This window comes from Meleagris gallopavo, chromosome 5 (genome assembly GCF_905368555.1).
Source record: "Meleagris gallopavo chromosome 5, MGAL_WU_HG_1.1, whole genome shotgun sequence".
Taxonomy (NCBI): domain Eukaryota; kingdom Metazoa; phylum Chordata; class Aves; order Galliformes; family Phasianidae; genus Meleagris; species Meleagris gallopavo.
Genome location: NC_139408.1, coordinates 44740465 through 44767592, shown reverse-complemented (window position 1 = coordinate 44767592; position 27128 = coordinate 44740465). Strand labels below are relative to the sequence as shown.

The following is a 27128-nucleotide window of genomic DNA, read 5'->3' as shown; positions in this document are numbered from 1 at the left end:
CTGTGGTAGTGGTGTTTTTGTAACCTAGGGAGCAGAGAAGTGATACTGAAGTTCTTTGAAGTTTTAGCCCCTCTGCTGTTAAGTGTAAATGTTAGCTATGTCTAAGTGGTTACTTAAAGGATGATGCCAACTTGGGAAAGGAATTATGTTAGCATGACAGCTATTTTGTTATGCCTGCTAAGTCAGAGCACTGTGGTCCTAAAAGATTGAATGGGGAAGCACGTTCTTTTCTTTTGGCCTGTTGTGTGTACTCAGAAAAGCTGAGTGTCACTGAGGTTTCACTCTTCCTGGTGCTTACCTGATGTTCATTTTCTAGTCTAATGTATGCTCAATGTGTTCCTCACACATAGAATCATAGAATTGTTAAAGTTGGAAAAGATCATCTAGTTCAACTGTCAACCTACCACCACCATGCCCACTAATCCATGTCTCAGTGCCACATCTCTGCACTTCTTGAGTACCTCTAGGGATGGTGGCTCCACCTCCTCCCTGGGCAACCTGTTCCAATGCCTCACCACTCTTTTTGAGAAGAAATTTTCCCTAACATCCAACCTGAACTTCCCCCGGTGCAACTTGAGATCATTTCCTCTTGTCCTATAGTTTCTTATATCCCAATAGCAGCAATGAACCTGCCTCAATAGAGGAGAAATGGGTGTTAGTCACTGATAGTTGATGCTGCTCTTGTGTCCTTGTGACTTCACACAAACATGAAGTAAGAACATTTCAAAAGAAAAAAAAATAATCTGTATGATTCTAAAGAATCTTGTCAGAAAAGGCTTTTAAAAAATTACTAGTTAACCTTGGAGAATGTCTTTCTAGTAGGTCTGGTTATCTGAGAACTGCATGGGCATGGTATCATGAGCAAAGGAGACACATATTTCACTGTCTGAATTTAGACTTAATTCTAGTACCCTTTCACCAATGCAGCAGCATCTTCCTTGCTTGTACCTTCTATTGCTCAGAACTAAGAAGCAGCTCCTTTTATAAGTTCTGATAGAGCACCTCTGGATTGATAAGTGCAACCAACATATGCAAAGTATGCCCTCAACAAGCAGCACAAGGAGAAAGCTAGCCTGTCGTTCTTTTGTTTACAATCCAATGTCTGCATTTGTTATACATGCCTAGTTCCTGCTGTGTGCACTTAAACTGTGCCTGTATGAAATGAATTAAATGATCCTAGGATTGGATAAACAGAGAGCAGATTCTGTTTTACCTCTTGGGCTAAAGTTGCTGTCCTTCAGTGTGTTACTTAAGTCTTTGCTGTATCAATGTATGCAAGATGCACAAATGCACTTATTTAGTTAGGTTTTTTTGCTGATGTTTATGTAACTTAATGATTTGTCATTAGATATTCATAAAATAATTGGAAAGAATTTATTTATTCAAAGAGCATTTGGGAAGCATTTGGACAGAACTAGGCAGATTTTGTAGAGTTTCTTGGATGGTTTTAAATTTTACAGCATTGTTGAGATGCCACACTAACTTATACTGGGAATCTGTGTCCCAAGGGCATACCTGGAATATCAATGCCTGATGCTCTGCTAGAGCAGGATGGATGGCCATGTGTTATCACTGCTGGCCTGCATGATGCTTTGTACATGCTAATGCATGTACTTGTAGTAGCAGAGGATATCTCAGGTATCTGTTCTTTGCCCACTCAGTATTCCTAGAAAGGTTGGCTTTTGTCACCTTGCACTGTCTGTTCCGCTAGCCCTGCTTTTAGGTAGAGAATATCTTGGTACCCGTCTGCTGGACAAAGTTTGTCTGACAGGGGGAATGTTGTTTACCTATGTTGAGCAGCAGGGTTTCTTCGATTTGTTTCTCCTTCTCCTTTAAATAATCTGCTCTGGTGTGAGCTGTCTCAAGAGAAGCCAGCTCTATGCATGGTAAAAGACAAGTAACTCAAAACGCAGAATACTGATTATCTGTTTTCCTCTTTTCATAAATTCCTTTCTTTTTTTTTTTTTCTTTTTTTTTCCTCCTGAATGCACACATGCTTTCCAGTTAAAAGTAGCAAGTCAGAAGATAAGGTTCAATTACTAGTTTCCAGGCACCATAATGGACTGGTTTGTGTTGATTTTTGCGGACAGGTAGCGGTCCATTCATTTCCAAAGATGTTGTACAAGAGCAGGAATTAATTTCCTACTACAGAACAAAAGTCTTCAAGTAAGCACACACAGGACTTCTATTTTCTTCATGCCTAGACTATTCTGGCATGCTCTTATTTTGTTTACTTAGGGCTACTTTCACTGTACAGATTTTCTGTGAGATGATGTTAGGTAGCGGTCAAGATTCTGTGACTTGTGTTCAAGTTCTCCGTTTTGTCTCATCTCAGACTTTATTATAGCAGAAAGGGTAGTTGCAGCTTCCTGTTTTTATTGAGTTGGGAGACATGCACGTTGTCCAATGAGAAGCAGTAGAAGAGTAGGACTGGCAATGGGAGGCTAAGCAGACATGACCCTCTGTTCAAGTTTAAGAAATTGTTTGAGTGCCATATTGAAAAGAAAGAACCTCTCAACTCACGGGGTGATAAGTAATTTTGTTTTCTTTGTTGTTCTTTATAGAAATCCTAATTAAATTCCAACAATAAGAATTCACTGTGAACTTGATGCATAGGAGCCGAAATGCATTATGTTATTTAGTACAATTGAGTAACACTCATCAAGCTGTCTAGCTTAAAAGATAGTGCAGAAAATGAATCAAAAAGCTTTCAAAGTTATGAAATTTCCAAAGAATGAGCCTTTCCAAAGTCTGAGCATGCACCCAAACATTTGGGAGCCTCAGTTTTATTCTGATCAGGTTAGCTCATGTCTTTTCTTCCGGTAGCAGAAGTCTGAGTAACAGCATAAGGTCTGGAAGTGTTTTGGACCTAGATTTGTTTCCTGAGACTTAAATCCTAGTCAGTGGGGCAGCTACAAACCACTATTATATCAGAAGGGAAACCAAACAGAAAGCTCCCTGGATCGAGGGCTGTGCTCAATCTCTTACCTGTGGCAGGCTGTTTTCTTGGTTTTTAAGTAGGCATCACCACCACTGTGTTAGGATGCTTATCCTGCTTGTACACAGAGAGGTAAGGAAATGCTGTTGTTCCTTTTTCAAGGTGGGAACTGAAAAAAACAAAACAAAACAAAAAGAACTGAAGGCCGTATGCAAGCTCTGCAGGAATGCTGTTTCTCTTCCAGCCCAAGTGGTGTTTTGGCAGCTGTGCTGACAGGGCTGCATGGAACAGGGTAGAGCTCAGACGTCTGGGGAGCTGTGGGTTCTCAGACCCTGGGCTATTCCCTGTCATCCTGATTTATTTTCTTGCCAGCTCCCCAAGCCTCTTGCAGCTGGAGCCACCTGTGGAGGTAGCCAGTGGTGGGGTGGTGATGCCCTGTATGGTGACACGTACCTAGAATCCCAGTAGTACCATGGCCTGTAGGCCACTAGGCAGGCAGCAGCTTCGGCGCTAGCACTGGGCTGCCAGGGCACTAAGTGCTTCAACAAAAGCCTTTCTTAATTTCTTTCATCACTGTTTCAAGGGGAAGACTGCTTCTGTAGTTATGCAGTGATTGGCTAATTAGGCATTAGCGGTAATAAATAAATCTTTTCTATTAATGGAATCTAGCAAATACGGGTTTTGAGAAGTTTCTAAAACATAAAGCTGTTTCTGAACCTTTTTTTTTTTTAAAGATTGCTTTTGTTCAGTTTCACCCCTTAAGATTAATGTGGGCCAAATTTAGAGTTGCATACTGTCAGCTTTTCTTCAGCCAGTAAGTATTCTATTTCTTATAACTGTGCATTGGTGAGGAAAAGAAAGAACATCTCCATATACCTTGTTTTTCAGGAAAAAAATCTGTTTGGCTTAGTTTGAAGAATGTAAGATTGAAAACATGTGCAGTGAAGTGGAAATCATCACAAGTACCTCTGATGGGGACATGCATTTATTTTTGTTTCACGAGCTATGCAAATCCAGAATAATTAGCTGCAGCCCTTTGGCTTCTGACAAATTGCCAGTTCTGTCTTTGTGTGACAAAGTTTGGAGCCTTCGTATTTCTTGGGACTTTAAAGCCCTTTTGAGCACTTCCACACCCAAGCTTTCCCAGAGCTCTAGCTCACTTCTTTTTTTCTTTCACATTTTAAATAGTTAAGATTTCCTATTTTCCGTGTGTATTTTTGGTTCTGATGAGCACTAATGCTCTCTTTTATCATGGAGAGATGTTCTAGTTGGTTGGCTATAAAAGTGGGATTAGTCATTGTATTTCAAGCTGCACATTTTTTAATAGCAATGGGATATGGAGGACAACATGTTTTTCAGTGTGGAACAGCTGATTGTAGTAATTACAATGGTCTAGGCTGCTGTTTTGTTTTTCCTTTCTTTCCCTTCAGCCCTCTGGGAATTGAGATATTTAAAATCTTTTACTTTTGAGAAGAAAACTGTCCTTTGGGCTGTGGGTTTTACTGATGACAGCAAAGGAGAATCGAGGGTCCCTTCCCCCCTACCTAAATCTTCAATCAAAGTGAAATACCAATGGCAAGAGTTTCCACTAATTGTTGCCAGGGAACAGTTGTTTTCTTGAAATGCAGAGAGGTTTATTTTCACATGAAGTATTAATGGAATAAGCTTGGAACAGCAGCAGTCTAACAAGAACAGAGCTTATAAAGTATATATTCAAAAGCATGTACAGAAAGATGTGACTGGAAAGCTTCCAAAGCAAGCAGGTTTATTGAGATGTTGGAGAGCTGGCTCTGTAGTACAGGGAGAAGAAAATTTTATTTTTACATGCATGCCAGCCCCTCGTTACAGTGCATGTTCTCCTCAGTATGGCAGTCAGCTTTCTCTGTATTGCATTTTTGGAAATGATGCTGCAAAAGCCCTCCAACACTTCTTAGTCTGGATTGTCTAGATGCTTTGCGTGTCCTGGAAGGTGAAGGCAGCTGATTAAAATCTTGAGAAGATTATAACACAGAAGCGAGCAGTGATACTGCTTAGCATTTGGGGAGCCTCAGAGTGGGGTCTTCAAAATAGAAAAAGCTGCAGTAATAAAAGTTATAGCTGTTGTCCCTCAGGAATAGCAAGTCTGTGGGGGAAAAAAATAAAAAATAAAAAATGGCAGGCCTCTGATCCTTCTCAGAAGGGGAGATCCTTCTACTGAGACCATCTTGGTACTTAAGGAGCAGCAGTACCCAGCAGGAGTGGAGCACAGGTTCCAGAACAGGGAGAGATGGCTTTGGCACATTGCTACCTATTGCATCAGCAGACTGGTCTGGGAGGTACAGCATGGCCCTTTCTGGTCCAGTGGGGAAGAAGAATAAATACACATCTGATGGGGCAGGGAAGGGAAAGAAAACAGCAGAACACTTCCATCATGTGGACTGAACAGATTAAATAAATATGCACTTACTTTGTCTAATTTTTAAGAATTAAGTCAGTCAAAATGCAGTTAGATCTTTATTCTTGGGGAGTGAATGTGAGATCTGGGAGGAAGTGTTTGTGGCTCAGAGATGTCCAGTCTCTTACTGACTGTTTGGATTGCTTTCTTTTGACTTTGAATCCCACCAGCTTTGGATGAGGTGTGGACTCTGAAGTCACTTGCCAGAATTTCTTGGGTGAGTGAAAACATTACTAAGATTTAGAAATCTGTGGTAAGTAGCCTTCAAGTTTGAGCTTGTTCTGCTTTGGCCTGTGAAGCCTTCTCTGCTAAACTCATTTGTCTTCTCCCATCTCCTGGCTATGTCATGATGAATGCCTACTAGTGCTGAAGGCTTGGAGCTGGGATACCTTGGTTGGAAGTCTAGTCACTCCGGGAACTCTGCCAAAGGTTTATCTGATTATAATGGGACTAAGATAGCAATGGGAGATGCCCCACTTATTGCAGGCACTTCAGGCACTTTTAAAAAGTCATTTCTACTTTTTAGTGAAGATATCTTTCCATTTACTGGAATGCCATTTAAGTTGCTTTGAGATATCTGAATTGAGCAGATGTAGAGTAAGATGAGTGTGTAGAGGAGAAGAGGAGTAATAATGGGTGCTGGTAATTTCTAAAGGCTACTGAGTATAGTACTCTTTCAGCCATCAACATGTATCTTCCCAGATACTTACACTGCAAAGCTTCATAAAACCATCCTCATGAAACAGTACGGATAAAAGTAGGACCTTAAAGGAAATATTGATTCTTATGCTTGGGAATAGAACTTCCTATCTGCTTGCTTTTGACTAGGAATATTTTGCAGCATATAGTCAAGTCTTTGCACAAAGCAGCAGTTAAACACTGCTTTATTAATCATGATTACTGCAGTGGTACTCATAGGTCACCGAAGAACAAACTTTAATGTTAGGCTGCATTAAAGATTATTAGTGTATATAAGATTATTCATCTCACTGGATACAAGTATTAGGGTATCAAACCAGGGCAAATGGAGTATCTTTTAAAACCAACCTGTCTTCTGTGGCTGGCTGAAATTGCAAAGTATATGTTGAAGTACAAATATGCACATGGCTCTTTCGACATTTTTCATCTGAAGTTTTTTTTTCTTGGAGTAGGAGGGAAACGGAACTGATTTGATTCAGTTCCAAAGGTGACTGTACCTCTGATCCTAGCACTGAGATGTCCTCTCTCAGCTGAATAACAATCCTTTGTCAGTTTTGGGAGTGAAATCATTTGGTTCTCCTGCTCAGGCAGAACTACAAGCTTACTCTCGCGGTGGTGGTTCTAACCTTGTCTTCAGTCTTGGGGTTTTGTTCAACAAGTACAGGGATGTTCCCTTGGGAGTAGTGTCTGTCATCTCCCACCATAGCTAAGATTGCTTCAATCAAAAGCTTCATAGGAAGAATATTATCAAAACTGGAGTGTGGGGAAGTCTCTTGCTATTGACTCTTCCTTTCTTCAGCTTCTGCAAAAATTACTTCTTTGATCTTAGCTGTCATCTGAGATGCTTGCATCTGGAGATCCGTTTTATTGCATGCTTATTCTGTCTTGTAGTTCTTCACAGTTAAGTGAGTTAAGTTCATGTAGTTCTTCACAGTTAAGTGAGTTAAGTTCATTACTGTCACAAAATTGAATGATGAGCCAGTGAAACATGGTATTTAAAGACAGAAGGCCTAAAGTTTCTTAACTTTTGCTGTGTGCTGGCATATTAATGGAAAGCTCTTGTATGCTTCTTGATAAATTATTTTTAATCACTGTCTTTATAGTTTTTGAGAATATTTGCTACTGACCAAAAGCAGTGCAGTTAATGGGTAGGAGTTTAATAGGGTAGGAGTTTCTGAGTCTGACGAGGAAGGAAGAGAACCAATAGAAATGCAGATGATTGTAAATCAGATGATTTAGTTTCTCTAAAATGAGGTAGAAGTGTGTAATCCAAAATGCTTCTTCTTAACATGAGGTCACATCTATGGAAAATTTGAAAGGGTTTTTGGGTTTTTGCGTTGTTTTTTTCATCTCTCTTCTCTTACATGACTTGTCGAAAAGGAGACAGCTGCTTCAGTTTCCTAGATGAGATGAATGTCATTCTCTGTTGGTATTGCAGGAGCAAGGGTGGTCCAGCAATTATTATTAAATGGATTGAAATATTCATTGGATACCTAAGGAGAGATGATCAGTCTTAAGAGATCTCCCTAGTAAGTGGTGGAAATAGGGCCCCTGTTATTGAACAGCTCTTTCTGAAGAGAGGATTCAGGTCTGGAGTTAACTTTCCTTTCACAGACTACAGAGGGAGGCTGGAGACAGTAGCCTCCTTCTGTCAGGTTTGTAGGAATTTGTATCTGTTTCTCCTATTCATCTCATGAATGATAAATATCTGAAGATGTTGTGCTACTGACAAAGTATGGGGTCTGCGCTACTCCTGCTATCTCTTCCATAAAGCTGTATAGTTTTGTTCCTAGGAGGCTTAGTTTCCAGGTTCTCTCTGGTTCAGTTGCGCTTTTAAGCAAAATAAACCCAAACCTGTGTTCAGTCTATAGAATAGATCCAGGACTTGTCCTGTTCTTTGGCTGTTATTTTAGGATTCAAGCCACCTCACTCAATTTCACTGATCACAGCTTTTCAACCTGAGGTTGCTTCAGTAATTTACAGTATTCTCATTTAGCTTCCCAAGAGGTAGAATCGAAGGGGTTTTGTGTCTAAGTTAAGGTTGCTATATGCATTAGGTTACATGGATCTCACTCCTTGTTTGAGTATTTATTCTAACGTGGGCATTTACTTCAGTAGGTAGTGAAGAGTTTTTATTTTAAATAAAACTTCCCTGACCAAATGCAAACAAGTTATTTACAGTGTTTTGACAGATCTGAAGATGGGAATGGAAAACATGCCGTTAGGACTGAGCTAAGAGACTGAGATGTAAGGGAAGCAACTGTTGCAGAGGAGTTTCTGGCTAAATTTGCAAACAGAGAAGAGCTTTTAAGATTTGTTTTCATAGTAAATTGTTGATTGGAGCCAAGAGCTTCCTTTACTCAAAGGTGTAAGTGCATCTGAAAATGTTTTCTTGCACAAGAATCTTTGCTGCACAATCCTGCTGTCCTGTAGCCTTAGCAGCATGGAGTTCCTGTGTTAGGATTGCTCACTGCCTTACTGATTGCAAAGATTGGAGGACAAACTGACTGCAGTCCATAGAGAATTTATATTGATTGCAAAGAGAGAGTTTTAATTTAGGTGAGCTTGGAAAATGTTCGTTCTTGTGACCTAGTTGAGTTTATCTTGTAATACCCCTTCCTTTATGGAAATGCCCTTAAGTGGTTGAAAAAAGAACAGCAGCTGTAAAGGGGAAGGCAGAAGTTTTTCTTTTGAACTGTGAGCGCAAAGCAGTTTGAAAAAGAGGCAAAGCAGATTAGATCTTCTGAAGCCTGCTGTGGTGAATTCATGCCATTCAAGCTCTTAATGGCCGACTTAGTGAACGAAGTGACCAAAAAGGAGCTAGAGAGGGCACTAGCTCCTTGCTGGTGGCAGATCCATCCACTCGTAGCCAAAAGGGCAGGTTGGAGCTTCGGCAGGTCCCAGCAGTGATGCTCCTGCACCAGCTGCAGGACCTGGTGGCTCTGTCCCATGTTGTTCTTGACTCCTGCAGGGCTAGGAGACCAGCCTTAGCACTGGGTCTGTCCCAGTGGATGTGCTCAGTGCCCAGGTTCTCTTCTGCTTGCTTTTGCTAGATGCTGCAATTGCTTATCCTAGGTATTATTGACAGCTGGGTCTCTTCTAAACTAATTTAAGCTGCTCGTACAATTAGATTAGTGCATCTGGATCTATTCTGGATCTTTTTGACTAAGTCTGTAGTAGTGCTGAATATTCCCAGTTTTTGAGGCTTGCTTTTTATAACTGCAGTCAAATATTCTTATGGAGTCTTAACTCTGTTTACAGCATATACATGGTGCAAGTAACACTGTGCTGACTGTTCTGCTTTTTGTAAGGAATTGCAGTGTAGATGTGTGTGTGTATATATATATATACATATATATATATATATAAAATTAGTCTGTACATGGAGATGCTGTCTTGAAGATATCCTTCATTAGTGCCCTGACTTTAGCCAAGTTTTAATGTGTTATTAGCATCACATTAATATTTAAAAGAAGAGCTATTAGAGAGTTTACTTCAGTTTCAGTGGATAGGCTTATGAAGTATCGTTGGTGGCAATTGTGAGTTTGAATTTCTTTCGAATTTTCTTATGGTTGATGTGGTGCAACTTTATTCGCTGAATCTATTAGGGTTGTTTACACTTTTGCCTGAAGAATTTTGTGTGTTTGCAGAGGATTATTTAGCAACAGCCTATGGCATGGTGAAGTTGCCTTTGACATTTTCATCTTAGTATGGTGAACCTTAAAACAATGAGGGAATGCCCAGAAACAGCAAGTAAATAGAAATTTACAGCAAAACAAAGCAATTTGTGTAGTAAAGAGCTCTATGTTTCTTTGGGGCACTGTCTAAAATTCTTTACTTTTTGGTCTTTGTTTACACTACTGTCATCCTGATGCAGCAATAGGTCTCTGCTTCTACAGATGTTCATGTCAGTTCTGCAGATGTTGTAATGGAGCATCTCCTGAGTATTTTTACAAAAGAAGCAACTCTTTGATATGAAAGCAGCTCAAACTCTAATCTGTTAAATACTAACTAGTCCTTCACCAACTGATAGCTAAGGAATAGAAGTTCTCACGTCTTAGGTTTCTGCGCATCTCAGGTCATTTATTATTGTATATTGATACAAATAAGTTGCTTGACATAAATGACATAGCTTGCACTGGGAGGTGAATGCCGAATGCAAGCAGAAAACATTTCTCTTTTTCAGAAATCGTCCCCAGGACCTGAGATGTGGACACAACACAAAATAAATGCCGCACATCTGTGTTTGTCAGGCAACAGTAACTTGACAGGAATATAGCTGATGTGTTTATGGACCTTGGTTTGAGTGGCCTGTAGCATGTGAGAGAAATGCTGAGTGTTAAAATACATGCTTTTATGTAGCTGTGTGTGTGTCTATGTGTACATACACACCTATTCCTTCTGATCTGAATGTAGGCTGAAGAAATTCTCCCATTTCTTGACCTGTAGAAGAAGAAACCATACTGCAGTATGTGCATTTATGTCTAGGGTTCCTTGAGATTTAAGAGTTTGGGTATGAAGAAGTTTCAATAGAGAAGGTGAGTTTTGGGTGGAATTCGGTTTGTTGATCATCACATTCCTGCAGTGACCTCCAGTTGTTAGCCCTGTCACCTCAAATCCAGCCTTTTCAAGGAAGAGAGATCAGGGTACCTTACTGTTTTCTTTGGAAAACAGTCTTACCAAATTTGGTCTTGTAGCACAGAGGATTTGAAGATACAGTACTGAGCATGAGCAGTGATTTCTTAGCTGAAAAAGGGAAGTAACATCATCTTTCATCAATTGCTGATTTATTCTGCTTAAGGTAACCTTGTGAGTGGGAAAAGTTCAGCAAGAGAGCAATCTGTTGATCCCTCTGTCAGTCTGCAAAACCAGAACTCTTTCTGTAACATACTTTAAGCCTTGGGATCTGAGGTCTGTGTGTATAGCATATTTTGCTGTTTCGAAGGTTGTAATGCCGCTCACTTGCTTTGTTCATAACACTGCAGGTGTTGAAAATTGTACTTCACTGGTCGTCAAGGTCATGGGTTTATCTAAGATAAACCAGCCATAAGGAGCTGGGGCAAGCTATGCCTTTACACATGCCGGCTGTTTTGGGCAAGGTTATCGCACAGTTTGTTTAACCTGGCAGCGGAGGTCAAACAAAACCTGTCTTGGTTGTCTTGTTCTGTGCATTGCAGAAAGGGACTATCTGAAGTTGTGCTGACCTTTCTGCAGGTCTTTGAGGCAGCCAGTGGTTTGAAGAACCTGCGTTTGATGGAAATGAGAAGCCATGAATTAAGTGGTTGTGGTTAGAGCTTTCACTTAGGTGCTTCTATTGCACTTATTTACATACAGAATCACATTCCTGTGATTTCAGTCTAGCTTTTGGAGCTCTGTAGCAAACTTACCTCTCCTGTCTGACTTCCGTGTTGATCAGTGGACCACTGTATACTTGAATACCTATCATCTAATGTGTTTATCCATCCACCTATTTCAAAAGCTATGCATTTGATTAAGAAAAGTGTGTCAAAGGATAGAGGCTGTACAAGCTAATTCCAAAACGAAAGACAATTAAAATAATCTTTGTGTATACGCTCTGTTAAGACTAACACTGAAAACACTGGATGACACTTTTTTATGTGTTACAGTTCTGGAATAAGATGCTCAAAATGTAGCAATAGCACGTGTATGAAAATGTTCAAGTTTCTTAATCTCCATATTGGAAGCATGTGTGTATGTCAAGGATACTTACAACTTGCTAGTCATTGCTTACATTAATCTCTTTTTGAGTTTTGCCGGCTCATTTAAGTTTTGAAAGTGGGACTTCTTTTGACTGAATGTTTCTGCAGCTCACAGAAGCAGGGTGAGCCCAAAGGACAGATTCAGAAGAGTAAATTTCAAACTTCAAGCCACTGTTTGCACTGGCTCTGCATTCATCTTTGTTCCCCCTTCACAAATGTCTCTGCTGGGGTGTTCAGAACAGGCTGTACTGAAGGACATGTCTTTGGGGCCTGCCCTGTGCTTGTTCTTGAAGCTGGCTGGAGGCAAGCCAGCTCTTCGTTTTGAGGTTGCAAAACTGCTGGTGTGGCAGGGGACAGGCTTTGTTTCTCAGCTGGACTTAACAAGGCTCCTGAGCTCCATGGCACATTGGAAAGCCACAGCATTCTTGGGAGAGCCAGGTTACAACTGTGTTGCAACGCATCAGGCATGCCACCACCTGCACGTGACCACAAACCTACTCAAAAGCTGTTAATTCATGCAAGTGTAGTTGTTGAATTTGAAAGACTCCTCCAGCATGAGGAACTGTCTCTAGGGATCATCCTCTCCTGCTCCTTGGTGGCTGGGTTTTAGCTCATGCTGCTCTGTTTCCGCAGCACCTTGTTTCTTGTTGTGAGGCAGGCAGAGTGCTCAGCACCTCATTTGTTAGCTGGGCTGGAAGCTGGAGTGCTTGGTGGTAACAGAAGGTGGAAGACCTGAGCGCACTAATGTTTGTAGTAGCACTGCAGCCATCAGCCTCCTTACGGAATGTTGAATACTGGGCCACTACTGAATATCAGACCTAACCAGGATGGAGTGTGCTGCTAGCCCCAGATTTTAATGATGTTTCTGTAGATTCTGGATATGGCTTAGAAAGAATGGCTGGAATATAACATTTGTCAGCATTGCAATGGAAATGATGTATTCTAATCAGGAGAAAACAATAATTTAAAGTTATTCCTTAACCTCAAGTTAGCTTCCCAGTTAGCTGAAGTGAACTTGGAATCATTTTTCTTATTTATATATTTCATATTTTATATTTTATTTTTATTATTTCTACAAAGTTAAGGTTCTGACAGGTCACTGGTTATGCTGGAAGTCTTGGTGAGGGGAGGTTCTGCGGTTTGTGCCGTGGGACATGTCAGATGGTTGTACTCGACCATTATCTAATCTGAAAGTCTGGGGGTTAAATTGCAAAGTAATGAGCCTATATTTTGAAGGTGCTGACAGCTGCTATGGAGGTACGTGGAAAATGCCAAATGCTCTAGATGTTTCCTTTGGGTGTAAGTATGAATGCAGAATGCAGATGCCCATTCTGAACAATCCTGTGTGTGAGTTCTGTCATTTGTGTCATCCCCCCTAAATGTTAACTGAAAATCTTTCTGAATGAATTCCAAATACCAGGAAGTTTTCTGACTGTCACAACATGCACTGCTTCTATTGGGATTGCTCTAGTTTTTAATGATGTGAGCAGGGATGGGAGACTCCTGCTTCTGGGGCACAGGAAAGCATCACCTCTCAGATCCCTGCGCTGAAGCTATCCCATGGTGTCTTTCCCTGTATGAGCATTTGGATAAATTTGCAATACTTTTATTGCTACTTTTGGGGGACTTTTCTATTTTGGAGGACTTCTTTAATTTGACACCAAAATATCCTAAATTCCACATGCAGTAGCTTGTGTGCCGTCAGTGGACTTGCAGTCTCAATGAGGTTATCATATAGTTATGCTCTACAAAACCATTTGATTTTGGTATTTGTTTCTCATATTTCTATTTAAGGAACAGTATTTGTGTTTGTATATTTACTGCTTGTTGGTAGTGTAGCATAAGAAAGCTAAAATTACAGCTTTTTATATACAGAAGTTGCATTTATTTCCTAGTAGCTTTACAGAACAAAAAATTCTGTTAATGCTTCAGTGACTCTACACCTTTTTTTTTTTTGCACTTAGCTGGATACCATATTCAAAAGGAACGTGTGTTCTTCATATAAGGGCTAGCTATGTGGAGGGGAAAGAAGGCAAGTCATACAAATTCTATATGAACTCTTTTTTTTTTAAGCTTTTATAAAAGATTTACCCAGATACTTCAAATATTTGGAGAGAGACTTTGATTCTGTGGAAACAAGTCAAATTGAGCAGATGAAAAAAACCAAGTAGTGAGATGACTTGCGGATACTCTTCTCCTCTAAAGAAGGTACCATGCGGGCAAGGCAGTGCATTGCTGCTCTGTGCTGTAAAAAGAGCACTGTTAATGTGTTTTTTTCTTTTGTGTTTTAGAAGGGATGAGGGGGTGCGAGCTTGTTTTTTCTAACTGTTTAGAGGTAGGGTGCATCTTTGCAAACAGGGTTGCAGCAGAATCGATGGTGAGTCTGTACTGGGGCTTAAGAAAATTAATAGGAAGGATCTGAAGGCAGTTCTCATTGTGAAGTCAGGTTTAACATTTTCACTCATCCGTGTGGGTTGTTGCTTAGTTTGGTTTTGCCAGCAGTGACTGGGCCAGTGGTGTGAGCAAAGCTGAAATGTCAGTGCCAAGCAAGACCCGTGCAGATGAGCCTGTTGGCATTTCTGCACTGGAAGAGGCAGCTTTGTGCAGGACCTGGGGCAGTGCCTGTGTGGGGTAGCTGGAAAAGCAGTATTATCTCTTAAGGGTGTTAATAGTGGCATCTTTTCCACCCAAATTTTAAAAAAATATGTTCTCTTGTTGCTCATTCCAAAAGTAAAATCCAGTCAAATCAAAGAGTCCAGAATAATTCCAATAAATTGCTACTGTGTTGTCATCCCTTTGTGTAATGGGTTCTTAACTTACGTGTAGCTCTCTTAGGTCAATTGGAGATTGAAGTAAAAATGCAGTTTATGGGATGAGCGAGCTGGAGATGAATTGCTGTTGGGTCTTCGTTTTTCCCATCATGCTTGCTGGGAACTTCTCCCTAGAAGGAGACAGCTTAAAGGCACCAGTTTTTCATAAACTATTTTTAATACTTGAAAGTTACTTGAAGCACTTATTTGAGACATCTATTTTAGGCAGAAAAGAAAACAACTGAGTTCTCCTGTATATATTCTTAACGTCTGCTGGGTGAATCTTCATTTTTTTGTTCCTTGACAGGCTCCGTATTTCTCTCTTCTGTTTGTGTCATGGAGCGTAGGGACTCGGAAACTTTACCAGAAGGAGAAGGCAGAATGTCCTGTCACCTTCTTTCCTGCAGTTCTTGCCTTTTGATCCCTATCATAATGCCATTATCATGGTTCAAATCAAACAAGAGGACATTAGGACAAATTGCCTTTTATAAGCTTTAGTTTATCATTCTGCAAACGTGAGGCTGGGAATAGAGGTGCCCCTTGCAGTGACTTGCATCCTGCTGTAGTGAAGAGCTTTGGAGAAAGCATGTGCTGGGAAAGCCAGGCCCTCAGTATGGTGGAGAGATGGAGAAGTTTTCTTGAGGTATCTGTCTGCCCGGTTTATCTGTGGGTCCTGCTTTTCTCACTGAAAGCAGCAAACAACTGGCTAAGGGAAGCAAAGTAAAACCAGGAGTTTGTTTGTTTGTGGTGAGTGCTCTGAGCAGTTATACTTGTTCCCATTCCCACGTGGGAAGCTTTGAATAACTTGCATAATTTCTGTGGGCCTTACTTTGGCCAACAGGCAGCATTGTTCTGAGCTTCATCAGGGATTTAGGAGACTGGAACTGATCGAATGGGTTTTAAGGTCCTTGGTGGTGTAGGGAAGCACTTCTCCCATGCATAGTTGTATTATTTTGTGTTCTGTAGCTTGGCATGTCCCTTTGCACAGTGAGAGCTTGTTTTCCCTGGCTGTTTCAGCATTTTGTCCTATTGTTTGGTGAAGATAGGGGTGTGAGCGCTGTGGGGCCAGTGTGTCAGTGACCATGAGACACCTCAGATTCATTGGAGGTGGCCAGAAGGGGCTGCAAAAGAGGAGGAGGAGAAAAGTGATCTGCTGTGGAGAGTAAACTACAGTCATGTGGGAGTTAATGTTCATCTGTTTTCTTTGTGTTTGTTTTTGTTGTTGTTGTCGTTGTTTTTCTTGGCATAGAAAAGACAGTGAGATATCTTACATGGATACATTTATTTTGTTGGGTTTAATCACAGAAGAAATTCCTGCTGTATGTTACTTGATAAATGTAGTCATACTCAGCATATTTCAGCTATTCCTCAACTTTGCTTATGCAAGCAATAAAGCACTTAAAATTGCCACCCTTGGCAGGCAGGCCAAAGGTTGACCCTACCCACAGTTCAGTGCTCATTACCAGTGCACTTTGGAGATGACTGGGCTGTGGTTTTCTGGGGTTATTCTGAGTTATGGGATGTGTAGAGGAGGGCAGGGCAGTAAAGATTAGAGGTTTCAGTGAGGCTGATGAGCCTTAAGGTCTGATTGTCATTTACTCATCGTGATAATAAATACGACAGAGCATCCCTTTCACGACCTACCTTTGTCTCTTGCAGCATCTTTATGAGATGTGGGTGGCAGTGGTGTAGAAGCTCAACACAGGATGTGCCATGGAAGTGCACATTCTTTACCCTGCTGCCTGCTGAGCCAGTGTGCCCAGCGCGCTCTTATCAGGCAGCAAAGAACATGGGCTGTGTTTGCACAGGGCGTTCCTGGCTGCACTGGGAGCCTGGTCGGTGTCGAAGTGCACATGTCTTAGAGAGTAGGAACTTGTCAGGAATTTGGTACTTCTTTATGTTTCTGGACTGAAGGGAGCAGCTCTGTTCCTTTCATGAAATGAACTGGACTTCTGAAAGAAATCCTGGTTGTTGGTAGTTGATACAAGGAAGTGACTGAAACCACAACGTACATTTCAACACACAGCACTTCACCAAGATAGGTTTCATTTGGTATGTCCCTTTGTAAATAGCTGTAGGTCACAGCTAACACAGCAGTTGCTCAGCTGTGCGTTGCTGCAGGGCAGCTGCTGGTGTGATCTCAAACTGCAGTGGGTCTGCGTGTGTTGCTGCGTTCAGATGTTCTGCCTTTGTACGTGCTGAGTTTTGGAAGTGTTTGTTACACCTCAGAGCAGGTGGAATGTTCCAGTTGCAGCTTGGGTGACAGATCTTATTAAGCAATACATTGTATTAAGCAATGTGTATCAATATTCCAAGACACTGACTGGGCTCCTACCTTGTTTGTGGGCATGGCAGTCTCTACAGAATTGATTAAATCATTTTCAGAGCAGGAGAGGACCCGGTTGTGAAAAGGCCTGCATCGAGCTTTGCTGGTTGGTTGAACTGAGGCAGGGGTTCTGTAGATGTGGAAGAACCACCGCTACATTTCCCCAAAGTGCAGGATTCTCTCCTACAATTTTTTTCTTTTTTTCTATTGTTCGGTGTGCTTTTTTTTCGGTTGTTTAAAGTTCCTAAGATCCATCTTTCTGCAGTTTCTATGGGGGTTTACTCCAGAATCTAAATGCTTTGCTGCCAAGAAGTCTTCCTGTTAATCAGCCCATATGTTTCCTTTCTGCTTTTCATCACGTAAGTCCTAATTAATCCTTCTTGTATACTTCTCATCTCAAGCATTATCTCTTTCTAGTGCATGGCACCTTTCAGATGTCAGTGCTTCTTTCAGTGCCACAAGCTTATTGTGGGTAGAAGTTGAGTTACTCCACAGCTAGCTGGCCTCAGCATTGTTAATGAGCTGTAAATGCACTGACTTTATCTCACAGTAACTTTTTTGTATTGTTGTAAGCTAACAGTTTTAAACCAACCACCCAGGAGACTCTGGTAGCAACTAAATTTAGCTGTGACCTGGAACTTGGAGCTGTATGTTGCAGTGGGTCTTTCAGCTATGTTTAGATCTTCTTTTGTGGGAATTGAACCTGTTTTTTGTTGCTGGTCGCCGCGTGCCTTCCAGTGTTGTGCTGTTTTTCCCAGCAGCACTGAAAAGTGCAGAAGACGTTGTTTCCATTCCATGTCATTAGGGTGATATCATATATTGATTTAGTGGCGCTTTAGGGACTATAATTTACTTTATATTAAGCCTGTTGTGATACAGAGGAAGTTTTTTTTACTCCCTTCCCTCTCATTTGCACTTAAAGAAGCCTTTTCTAATTGAGCTCCTACACCTTGCTGCTCCTTGCATGTTTGCACAGGGGTCTGTTTTTGAGACACATGCACTTCTACTTTCACTTAGCATATTCTTACTGAAACAGTCACCTGATCAGTGAACAGTGGTATATATATAAAAAAAAAAAGCAACAGTTTGTGGCTTCATGGAGCATTTGTGCTTTGCAGGTTTAGTGTTAAAAAGAATACTGTGTTTTTATTCCTGTCTTATACTGCAATACCTTTCCCTAACATGCAGATTTTGCTGCAGAGTAGGTTTACAGGTATTAGAAGAGAATTAGTTTTGGAGCAGGTATTGTTACAAAATAATGAAAACTTTTAGCTGGATTTTTGCTTTTTTTCCTGCTATGTTATGAAATGCTTGAGACACCTTTTGAAGTTCTCATTGCAGTGTGTGAAATCGCCCTGCAGATTCTTAGAAGCATTTCAAAGGGTACACAATCAGTCCTAGGAAAATACTCATTTCCACAAAATACCTTTTTGACAACTCTCTTGTTCTGGGTTCTGTCCTCGGGGGTTTCTTAGTAGGTTTTCCAGGCTGATTCAAATGAAGCCTTTTGCATGTCAGTTCATTTTCACTCTCATGTAAATTTTGGAAAACTGTGTTGGCAGATTTTTTTGGCATCCTTAATTTTGCTGCTTCTAAAGAACACTCAGCCCACTCTGAAAAGGTTCTCAAATGGCATTCATTTAACTTGTCTTCTTTTATTCTTATATATTACGTTACTCCTGGGAGTCATCCTTGAGCTGTAGTGTAGTGCTACTTTATCCCCTGAGCAGCATCCCTGGCTGCTGCTTGCCTCTGGCAAAGAAGACAAGTGGTTGTTGTGTTTTGGAACCCAGCCAGGTCTTCTGCATCTCTGCTAGGTCAGTATTGTTGTGTTTTATGTAGGATATAGTAGAGTTTGAATAACACTTTCGTTTTAAGCCTTTCCATCTCCCACCTCCTCCCATTGACCTGTTGTTAAAGAATTGGCCTTGCTAAAGAGAGACAGTCCAATGTGCAGATTGGTGACCTGAGGACAACATACTTGGAGCTGTTTTTCCTTTTCCAAATTTGAGGCTTTATAGTAATAATGAGGACAATGTCTAAGCTTTCATACAAATTCCTGAAATGATTTTTGTCTTTAGCTAAACTGCTGCTATCAGAAGAGAAAGTTTATCAACTTACTGTTGCACTCATATTTCACTTAGAATTCAGAGAATGTATGCATCTCAGACAGACTTCCATATACACCCTTTGGTATTTGTTTCAAATCACGCACCTTATTAAAATCAATTGCTTCTCTAGTTTTTGTGTTCACCTCTAACCCATGCCTATAATGCTGGCATCAGCTGTGTGACTGTAAAGGTCTGCCCTCCTCCCTGTGGAAGTCTTGCCATCCCACACTCACACCTGACACCTCCTTCCTTGCAGAGACTGTTGTGCCAGGTGCCAAGGGCCATGTGAGCAAAGGGATTGCTGCCGTGGCTCTCCTTAGTCAGCCCTCCTTCCGCAGCGATGGCATGTGAGAAACGACGTGGCTGAGCTAGGGTATGATTAGCAGATAGCCAACCCATTTTTTTTAGGGAACTGGGAATGCCCTTTGGCCATCTTCTTTGCCATAAATCAGAAATTTTTCTGCGTCAGTGTTTGAAAGAGCACATTCGGTCGGCGTATTTTAAATACTGCTTGGCAAATGGGAAAACTTTTGAGCAGCTGAAATAACTGGAGGAAAATATGTAATAGGGAAAAAATGGACTGTCAAAACTCAAGATCAATCAATATTGAAATGAGTTTCCTTTCTAAATTACACAACTGAAAATGTCATGTTGCCAGAAATGTGCAAAATGTAGTTTGTACTTGCTATGTCTTTCCAGCTCAGAAGAATGACTGCAGATGACTGCATAGAGATGGGAAGGGGACTTTTAAAAAGCACTTTGGTTACCTAAACTATAGGAATAACTGCCTCTACCAGCCCGATCTTTTCACTTCTGATTTTAATCGTGTAGCATTATTTTAAATCTGTGCTTTCATAATGGCTTGAGCTCAGATTTGGAAGATGGTCTGTACACCCATGGGGGGGGCTGACCCCTGCCAGCAGCTAAAGCCCTTTATCTCCTCCTTTCCCCTAGCTGCTTGCTCCCTCCAACAGAAAAAAAAAAAAAAAAAGGAAAATCAAAAGGGCAAAAGTGAGGAAAGAAATCTCATGGGCTGAGGTAAAGGCAGTTTACTGAGTGAAGGAAAAAAGGTTTAGAAAAAATACATAAAGTTGTGAAAGGAATTGTGCACCACCAGCAGAGTGATGCCCAGCCTGTCTCTGAGCAATTTTGGAAAAACTTCCCCCATTTTATCACATAGCAGGACTTTAAATGGCAAGCAGCATCCCCTCAGTAGTATCTAAAGATACCACTGTGGTACCAGAGCTGCTTTGATCACCAGTGTAATGCATTAACATGCAGGCTATTGTGGAGAAAACTGACTCTGCCCCAGCCAAACCCACTCCAATCAGTCCCTAACAGTCCTCTCTTTCACAAATCACTTCCCACCGTTGTGCTTAAGTATTTATGAGACTGCAATCTCAGAGCTGAAGGACACTCCCAGTGCCTACAGCCGCAGCTTGGAGAACACCTCCATTGTTCCTGGTTTGTGTGTTTTCCTGAGGACTTGGCCTGGAGTTCAGCAATTCAACACATGCCTGTGGATCCGGCAGCACTTCCTGTTGTGTGGCAGCATGATTTTCGTTGCGGTGAAGGTCTCGTATGCATTAAAGCTTGCTTACAGCTGTAGTTGTGCATCAAAGACAGGAGGAAAGTCTACCTCTGCTGTGTAGGTCCCAGCCTTTCTCTACTACGCCTGTTTGCCACTGTGCAAATAGGAGGAAATAGGGAGGAAAAATGATGGTAATTTGCTATTTATTTGCACAACCATGGAAAAAAAAATCCTTTACTAACACAACATATGGCTGAAGTTTAGGAAACTGACACAAGCAGATTTCTGATTCATAGTTCTCCAACATTCCCCGTTCCAGCCCAGACAAGTAGATTATTTCCTCCCAGCAGCAGATGCAGAGGAACAATGGGAGCCATGGCAGCATTCCCTCCACTGGGGCCAGCTGGGTCATGCACCTCTGTGCTTCCTGCCCAGCAGTGGAGGGCCATGGTCAGGGTTCTGGGGATAAAGAGATCCTCACCTGCCAGAGGGATGGGAGAAACATAGGGTACTTGCAGGGAAGCATGAAGCAATGAAAAGCGCAGTGATGGTTGGAGGATCCAGATGTGCTTTTTTGGGTTCCCTCTGGTAACTCGAATCAGGAATTGGACAGCGCTCTGGTGCTGGTCTGCTGCAGGAATCACTGCAGGGGCTCAGGATGCAGCCTCTCCCAATTGCCTCCCAACTCCTGCTGCGATGTGCTGGGCAAACTTCTTCTGCAGGAGCTCTGCTTGTTGGGCATCTGAAGTTGTTAATTCAGCTTTTCACACTGGTGAACTGAACAGGTGCAGTAAGTCAGGAGATGCGAAGAGTGTGAATTACCATTTTTGTTTGTTTGTTTGTTTTCCCAGCACGGTCCATTAAAATCCTCATTATGTATATTTTCCCTGAAGTTTTCTGAAGCATATCCCTATGTAAATCTTGCCATAAATGAAAATGGAAAGCTTGTTCACTTCTTTATTTTTAATAAGAAAAGCATTTATTCATTTGGAAATTTCACGCATACTTGTGCCCAAAAGGTTTCAGGATATTTTGCTAACAGTGAGACTAACAGTGGAGACCTAACAGTCCTTCAGGAAACACACGGAAAGGATCTTGTCATCACACAGGCTTTTTTTCAGTTAAATGTAAAGATGTCTGGTTGTACAAGTGGTGCCGTCTGTGAAATGTGTGGTCTCAGTTTTTCCTGCTCAGATAACTGGGAGATGACAGCCTGTGCCATTGTGCTTGGCTCTTGTACATGGGACAGGAGCAGGAGGAGCTCGTGTTGGTGTTCTGGCCAAAGGACCAGTGTCTGAGAGCACTTCTGAATATGAAGCTGTGTCTGTTAGATGCACTATAAGGATTTTAGCTTCCTTTTTCCTCCCCAAAATGTAGGCACGTCCTCTGGGCACTGAGAGGCTGCACTGGTGGGAATAGGCCAGGGGGAAATACGTGAAGCCCAGCTGAAATTTTGAGTATCAGAAGGTGGGTTGGAGTAGCAATGTGTGGAGCTTCTTCCCTGGCATACCATAAGGAAAAGTTAACTAGTTCAAGGGAGAAGAGAAAGAAAACATGTATGAATATGTGAAATGTGTTTATACATGTTTAATTTTTTATTATGAGCAACTTTCTTCCTGATCAGATTTCTAATTTTAGGTGAGATGCCACTCTGCTCACCTGGCCCCTGTTAATCTTACTGTGCCTGTAGTGGTTTAGTCTCTTTGCTGACCATCTGGAAGCTGTGTAGCCACATTAATTTAGGTTCAGTGTTGCATCAATGTGTATTTCTCTGTGGGATTAATTAACCCTATTCCAAATATAAGGGAGGGCAGCAAGCATGGAAGCACATCAAAGGCTTGAATTTAGCCAGGAGTTAATATGTGCAAAAGAACAACAGTTTGTATCATTATGTTGCCTGCATGGAATCAGTACTTGGTACATCTGGAGCTCGGGGGCTTTGCTGCCATTGCTGATGGTCCTGGACTCTGAATGCTTGTCTGTGGTGGGGCCAGCAGATGGAGTCAGGCAGCCCTCTGGAGAAATGGCAGGGGAACGCAGGCTTGTGGGACCCAGTGATTCAAAGCCTTTGTTGTGCTTTGGCAGCCAGTCTGGTGGGTTCTTCACAAATGTGACAAGGGAAAAAAGCATCCTTGCAGAATGCATTGTGTGAGGCAAGAGACGACTGACAGGTTATAGAAGGCAAGGGAGCAATGCAGGACAGTCTTGGTTATCTTGAATCTTTTATTTTGGTTGTTTCTGAAATAGGGAAGTTGAAATAGCAGAAGTTTTGTAGTCAGCATGGCAAAGTAGGAATTGGAAGAAAGAATATCAAGTCTAATAATGATAAAGCTCTGTAAATGCCTATGAAGAACTTCTCAGAAGTGGAAGTGGAGATATGTAAAGAATGTAAAGGCAGTGAGGGTATTTGAAGTTGTGACCAGTGGAAGTTAGCTTTCTGAATGAGAGGTGGAAGATAATAAGCTTGAGAGTATTGAAGGTGAGCACAGGAGGGTTTCCCTCTGATCTAGAAGAAATGATAAGAGACAAAAGAAATCTGCAACATCTGGATTGCAAGAGGGTAAGAGCTTGAGAAATATGATGTCTTCTAAATGTGGTCCTGGCAATGGTGATACTATTTAGAGAATGACAAAAGGTGGCAACTTCGAGAGAGCAAAAGCAGCGGTGAGACAGAAGTAGAAAGCAGAAATAGGGGAGGGGCTGAGTCCTGCCTGTTGTCTGCAGAATGGATTCTGCCTGGGGAAAGTACTGGAGAAGAGATGCCAGGATGATATCAGGAATGAGTCTGGAACTATGCCTGTTCAAAAGCGGGAGAAGGGAAGAAAGTGAGAACAAGTGAAACATCATCAGTTCTGATTGACTGGAGGGAGGTAGGAATTTGTTAGATGCCTTGACAGACACTTGGTTGACCATCAAGATAAGTGGCTTAGGATCAGAGCATGCATGCCGTCGTGCTTTGATAACTAAGTTATCACAAGAGAACTTCTATAATTTTATCTGGTATTCTCTGTTGTGAGGTTGTAAGCTACGCAGACAGGCTTTTCACGCTCTAGCATTGTTCTTATTTTCTCTTCCTATATTCGCCTGTTAAAAAATGCTAAGCCTTGGATTTAGCATCTGTTGAAGACGTATCAGCAATCAATAGAATTTTTGGAGGATGTTTTACCCTGTGCTGTGACAGGAACATCTGAAACTCCTGTAAAAACAGTTGAGTGAAGAATAAGAAGTACAATTTCAGCTGTTCTTTTTTAGCCCATTTAATTACCACTGCATTCACTATCTTTCCTGAATAGGAAGTCATTTTCCTGTTCATCTGAGCCTTTCAAACAGTGAAAGGGGAAAAGAAAATGAATAGTAGAGGGCGGGCAGTGTCATTTTAAGGCTCCAACAATCAGATGACAGGCTTGGTAGATGGTACGTGAAACTGTTATTAACTAATTAAAATTAAATTGTGACCTAATTTCATGTGGTTGATTTACCTTTAAGTCAGAGCACCCATTGTAAGGAGGAAAAAAAACACAAAACCTGCTGCATGCTTGTAGAAGTCCAGTGAGGCTTTCTCCATCTGTTGAGGAAGACTTCAAGATGGATGTGGAGAGAACTCGGGGTTATGGAGGGTGCCAGACTTCTTTTATGGCTAGGTGACAAAGTTCCTCTTCACCTGCTTCCCCTGAATGGTCTTTTTTTTTCTGATTTCTGATGGTCTTTTTTTTTTTTTCCCTCTCACTCGTGTGCTACTCACTTAGCACTCCATTTATAATGGAAGTGAAATGTGAGGTTGAGTGAATAATTTGAAACTTGAGGCTTTTCCACTTGATCTCCTCTTCTGCACCTCTTTCTCCTTTTGTTCCTAGAAGAATCTTTATGGAGCTCCTGGATCATGTGTTCCTGGATAGTTGATTTCTTTGTCATATTGCATGCCCCAGAACACAAGCTCAGAGGATAAAGTAGATCAGCATTTAGGTGCAGTCCTGTTTATGATTGGTAAGCATTTTCTTACCAGAAAGTGAGTAATGCTCTAAGAATCTTTATTAGCTTGAGTGCTGCTATGCAGTTTTTAAGTCCCGTGATCATGGGAATGAAGTGCAGAAGAGAGTTTCTAGACTCTAGATGAGTTCTTCCTTCCCCATCCCCTAGCCTCCAAGAGATAAATATTATACATATGAACAGACATATATTTTAATGCTTGGTTGAATTCTTAAGCATTTAGTTTCATTTTTGTTTTTTATGTCTGGACATGAATGACCTATTCTGTGCGCAGTTGTTCCATTTGGGATCTCAGTAATACAAGGTATTTTAACTTACCTTTTACAAAGCTCATCCAGTGTACACTGGATCTTGGTGGAATTGGATTTATCTTTGCCACTGACCTATGTCAGCCATGATGCTCACATCTTGCCCTGAGAAAAGGTCAGATTGTTTATTTTTTAATCATTAGCCCAACTATGTGCAGTTTTTCATTTTGTATTTGTACCATTTGTCCCATTTTTTTTATTCACCTTTCTGCATTGTTCTTCTTTCTAACTGGTGGTGTCACTTACATTTCTGGGTAATTATTAAGGTCTGTCAGTAATCTACTTATTGTGCTTAAGGCCGCTAATGAAGGTATTAAATAAAATGGTCACAAGACTAGTGCTCTAGGAATGCCGAGGGTGCATACCTCTCTGGTTTGCTTTGCTACAAGCAGTTGTCGTCTTGTATTTAGCTCCCCTTTCAGCTTCTTGTTCTTCTGTTAGTCCTTATCTTTCTCTGGTTTGCCTAATGGCATTCTTCACTGTAGTCTGAAAGATGAACTTTGCTGAATTTTTTATGTCTACAGGATCAGTGGTCACATAGCGAGAGAGCCCTGACCCATCTTTTGTAGATCTGTGCCATGCTTCACCATGTTTGTTTGCTTAATTTTATTTATTTACCTCTGGAGATGTGATTGTTTTCCTACATCTTCTGATGTGTTGAAAAGCTTATGTAATAGTAGGTCAGCTGTATAGTCCATAGCTATCTTTTTTCCCCTCATTCTCCTCTTTCCCAAGTACTTAACAGTTGGGAAGCATTCTGTAATGGATACAGTTATTTGGAACCCTTATATTGCCATCTTGTGATTTCATATGCCATGCTTAGGTTAATTGGATTTTGTTTTCTAGAGTGTTTTTTGTTATTATTATTTGTAAGTGTCCAATTATAGAAGAGGGATGCCTTCCCCTGACCTCAGCATGCTTGTGCTCTTCAGAGGCAGCTGACAGCTGTGCCAGGCTGAATTCAGCCAGGCTTCTCTGGTTGTGCACATTTCAGGTGCAATTCCTATTGTCCTAGGAGTCTAAAGCAAGCTAGATGAATTTAAAACCTCAAGGTATTTGACCACTTTTAGAAGCTTAAAATGTATTATACAGTTATTGACTGTATAAACTTAGGTGAGATGATCTCATTCTGACTTCTGGTTTTGACTGGAGGTACCCACTGGTGTCTCTGTACCTGTCTTTGCTGCTGCCTTTGCTCCCAGTCAGCATTGTTACTCTTGCTGAAAATGGAAGCAAAGTATCAGAATAAAATTTGGTGCCATTCCTGTTTCTAATATAAACCTTCACTTACTGAACAGGAGTTCTGTATTTTCCTTTCTTTCTTTACGTATTTCCTAAATTTCACTATTTCATATATATGCAGGAAATGTTTAGCCTCTTACATTCAGATCCTTGAGTTTTTCACAGCTCAACTGTCTTTGCTAATTACTTCCCTTAATTTATCAATTTGTCATCCCGAGATCATGAAAAATGCTTGGCTAATACACCCTTTTATCCTGTAATTTAAGCTTAACCATCTTGATCGAGTATTTCTATTAGCAAATTTCATGTTAGTTATTCCTGCTCAGGAATACCCAGACCATACCCTCAGAACTAGTGTTTGTTCTCCTGAGTTTTGTGAGCAAATCTCTTCAAATTATACAGTTTTGTTTGCCATTAATATCTGGCTACAGTTAAATAATGCTATGAGATTGTCCAACCTTCTCAACACTGCATAGCAGGACTTATCATTCTTGTTTAATGGAAGTTTGACCCCAAATGTTCTGTGTGTGCCAGTTGTTCTCCATACATTTTGCACAGGTGCAGTGTTGGAAGACAGTTCACCTGTAAAAGATGTTGGGAGAAAGCAAAAGCAGGGAGGCCTCACAGTTGCTGAAAAGCGTGAACTCTTGATCATTAACTGCTGTGGTCACATCCTCCATGCCAGGGAGTTTTCTGAAGCAATGTGTGAGCCCTGCTACTTCCCTCTTCCTCATGTTAGAGCCTCTCTCGTGTCCCAGCCTCTTTCTCCTGGCTCCACCCTCTGCTCCTTTGTCCTGTATCTTCTTAGCAGTGCAATGACCCATCATGGCTGTGATCTCCAGCCATGGTCATCTTCCTCAATTTGAAAAATCTGGGGGCTGCTTTACCTTTGTAAACGTATGATTATGTTTGTTTCAAAATGAAATGTTCGTTTCAAATTAAATTCATCATTAGAAGGAATAGTTCCATCATTTTGTCTCACTGGGAGCCGTGGTTTCAAGCTGAAGTAATATTTTGTGATT

At 41.2% G+C, this 27128-nt stretch overlaps 1 protein-coding gene across 1 annotated transcript in view; it reads left to right on the top strand.

Moving 5' to 3' along the window:
* The window catches only part of ITPK1 (inositol-tetrakisphosphate 1-kinase), a 135481-nt gene that overhangs the window by 33328 nt on the left and 75025 nt on the right, over window positions 1–27128 (top strand). The window lies entirely within an intron of this gene.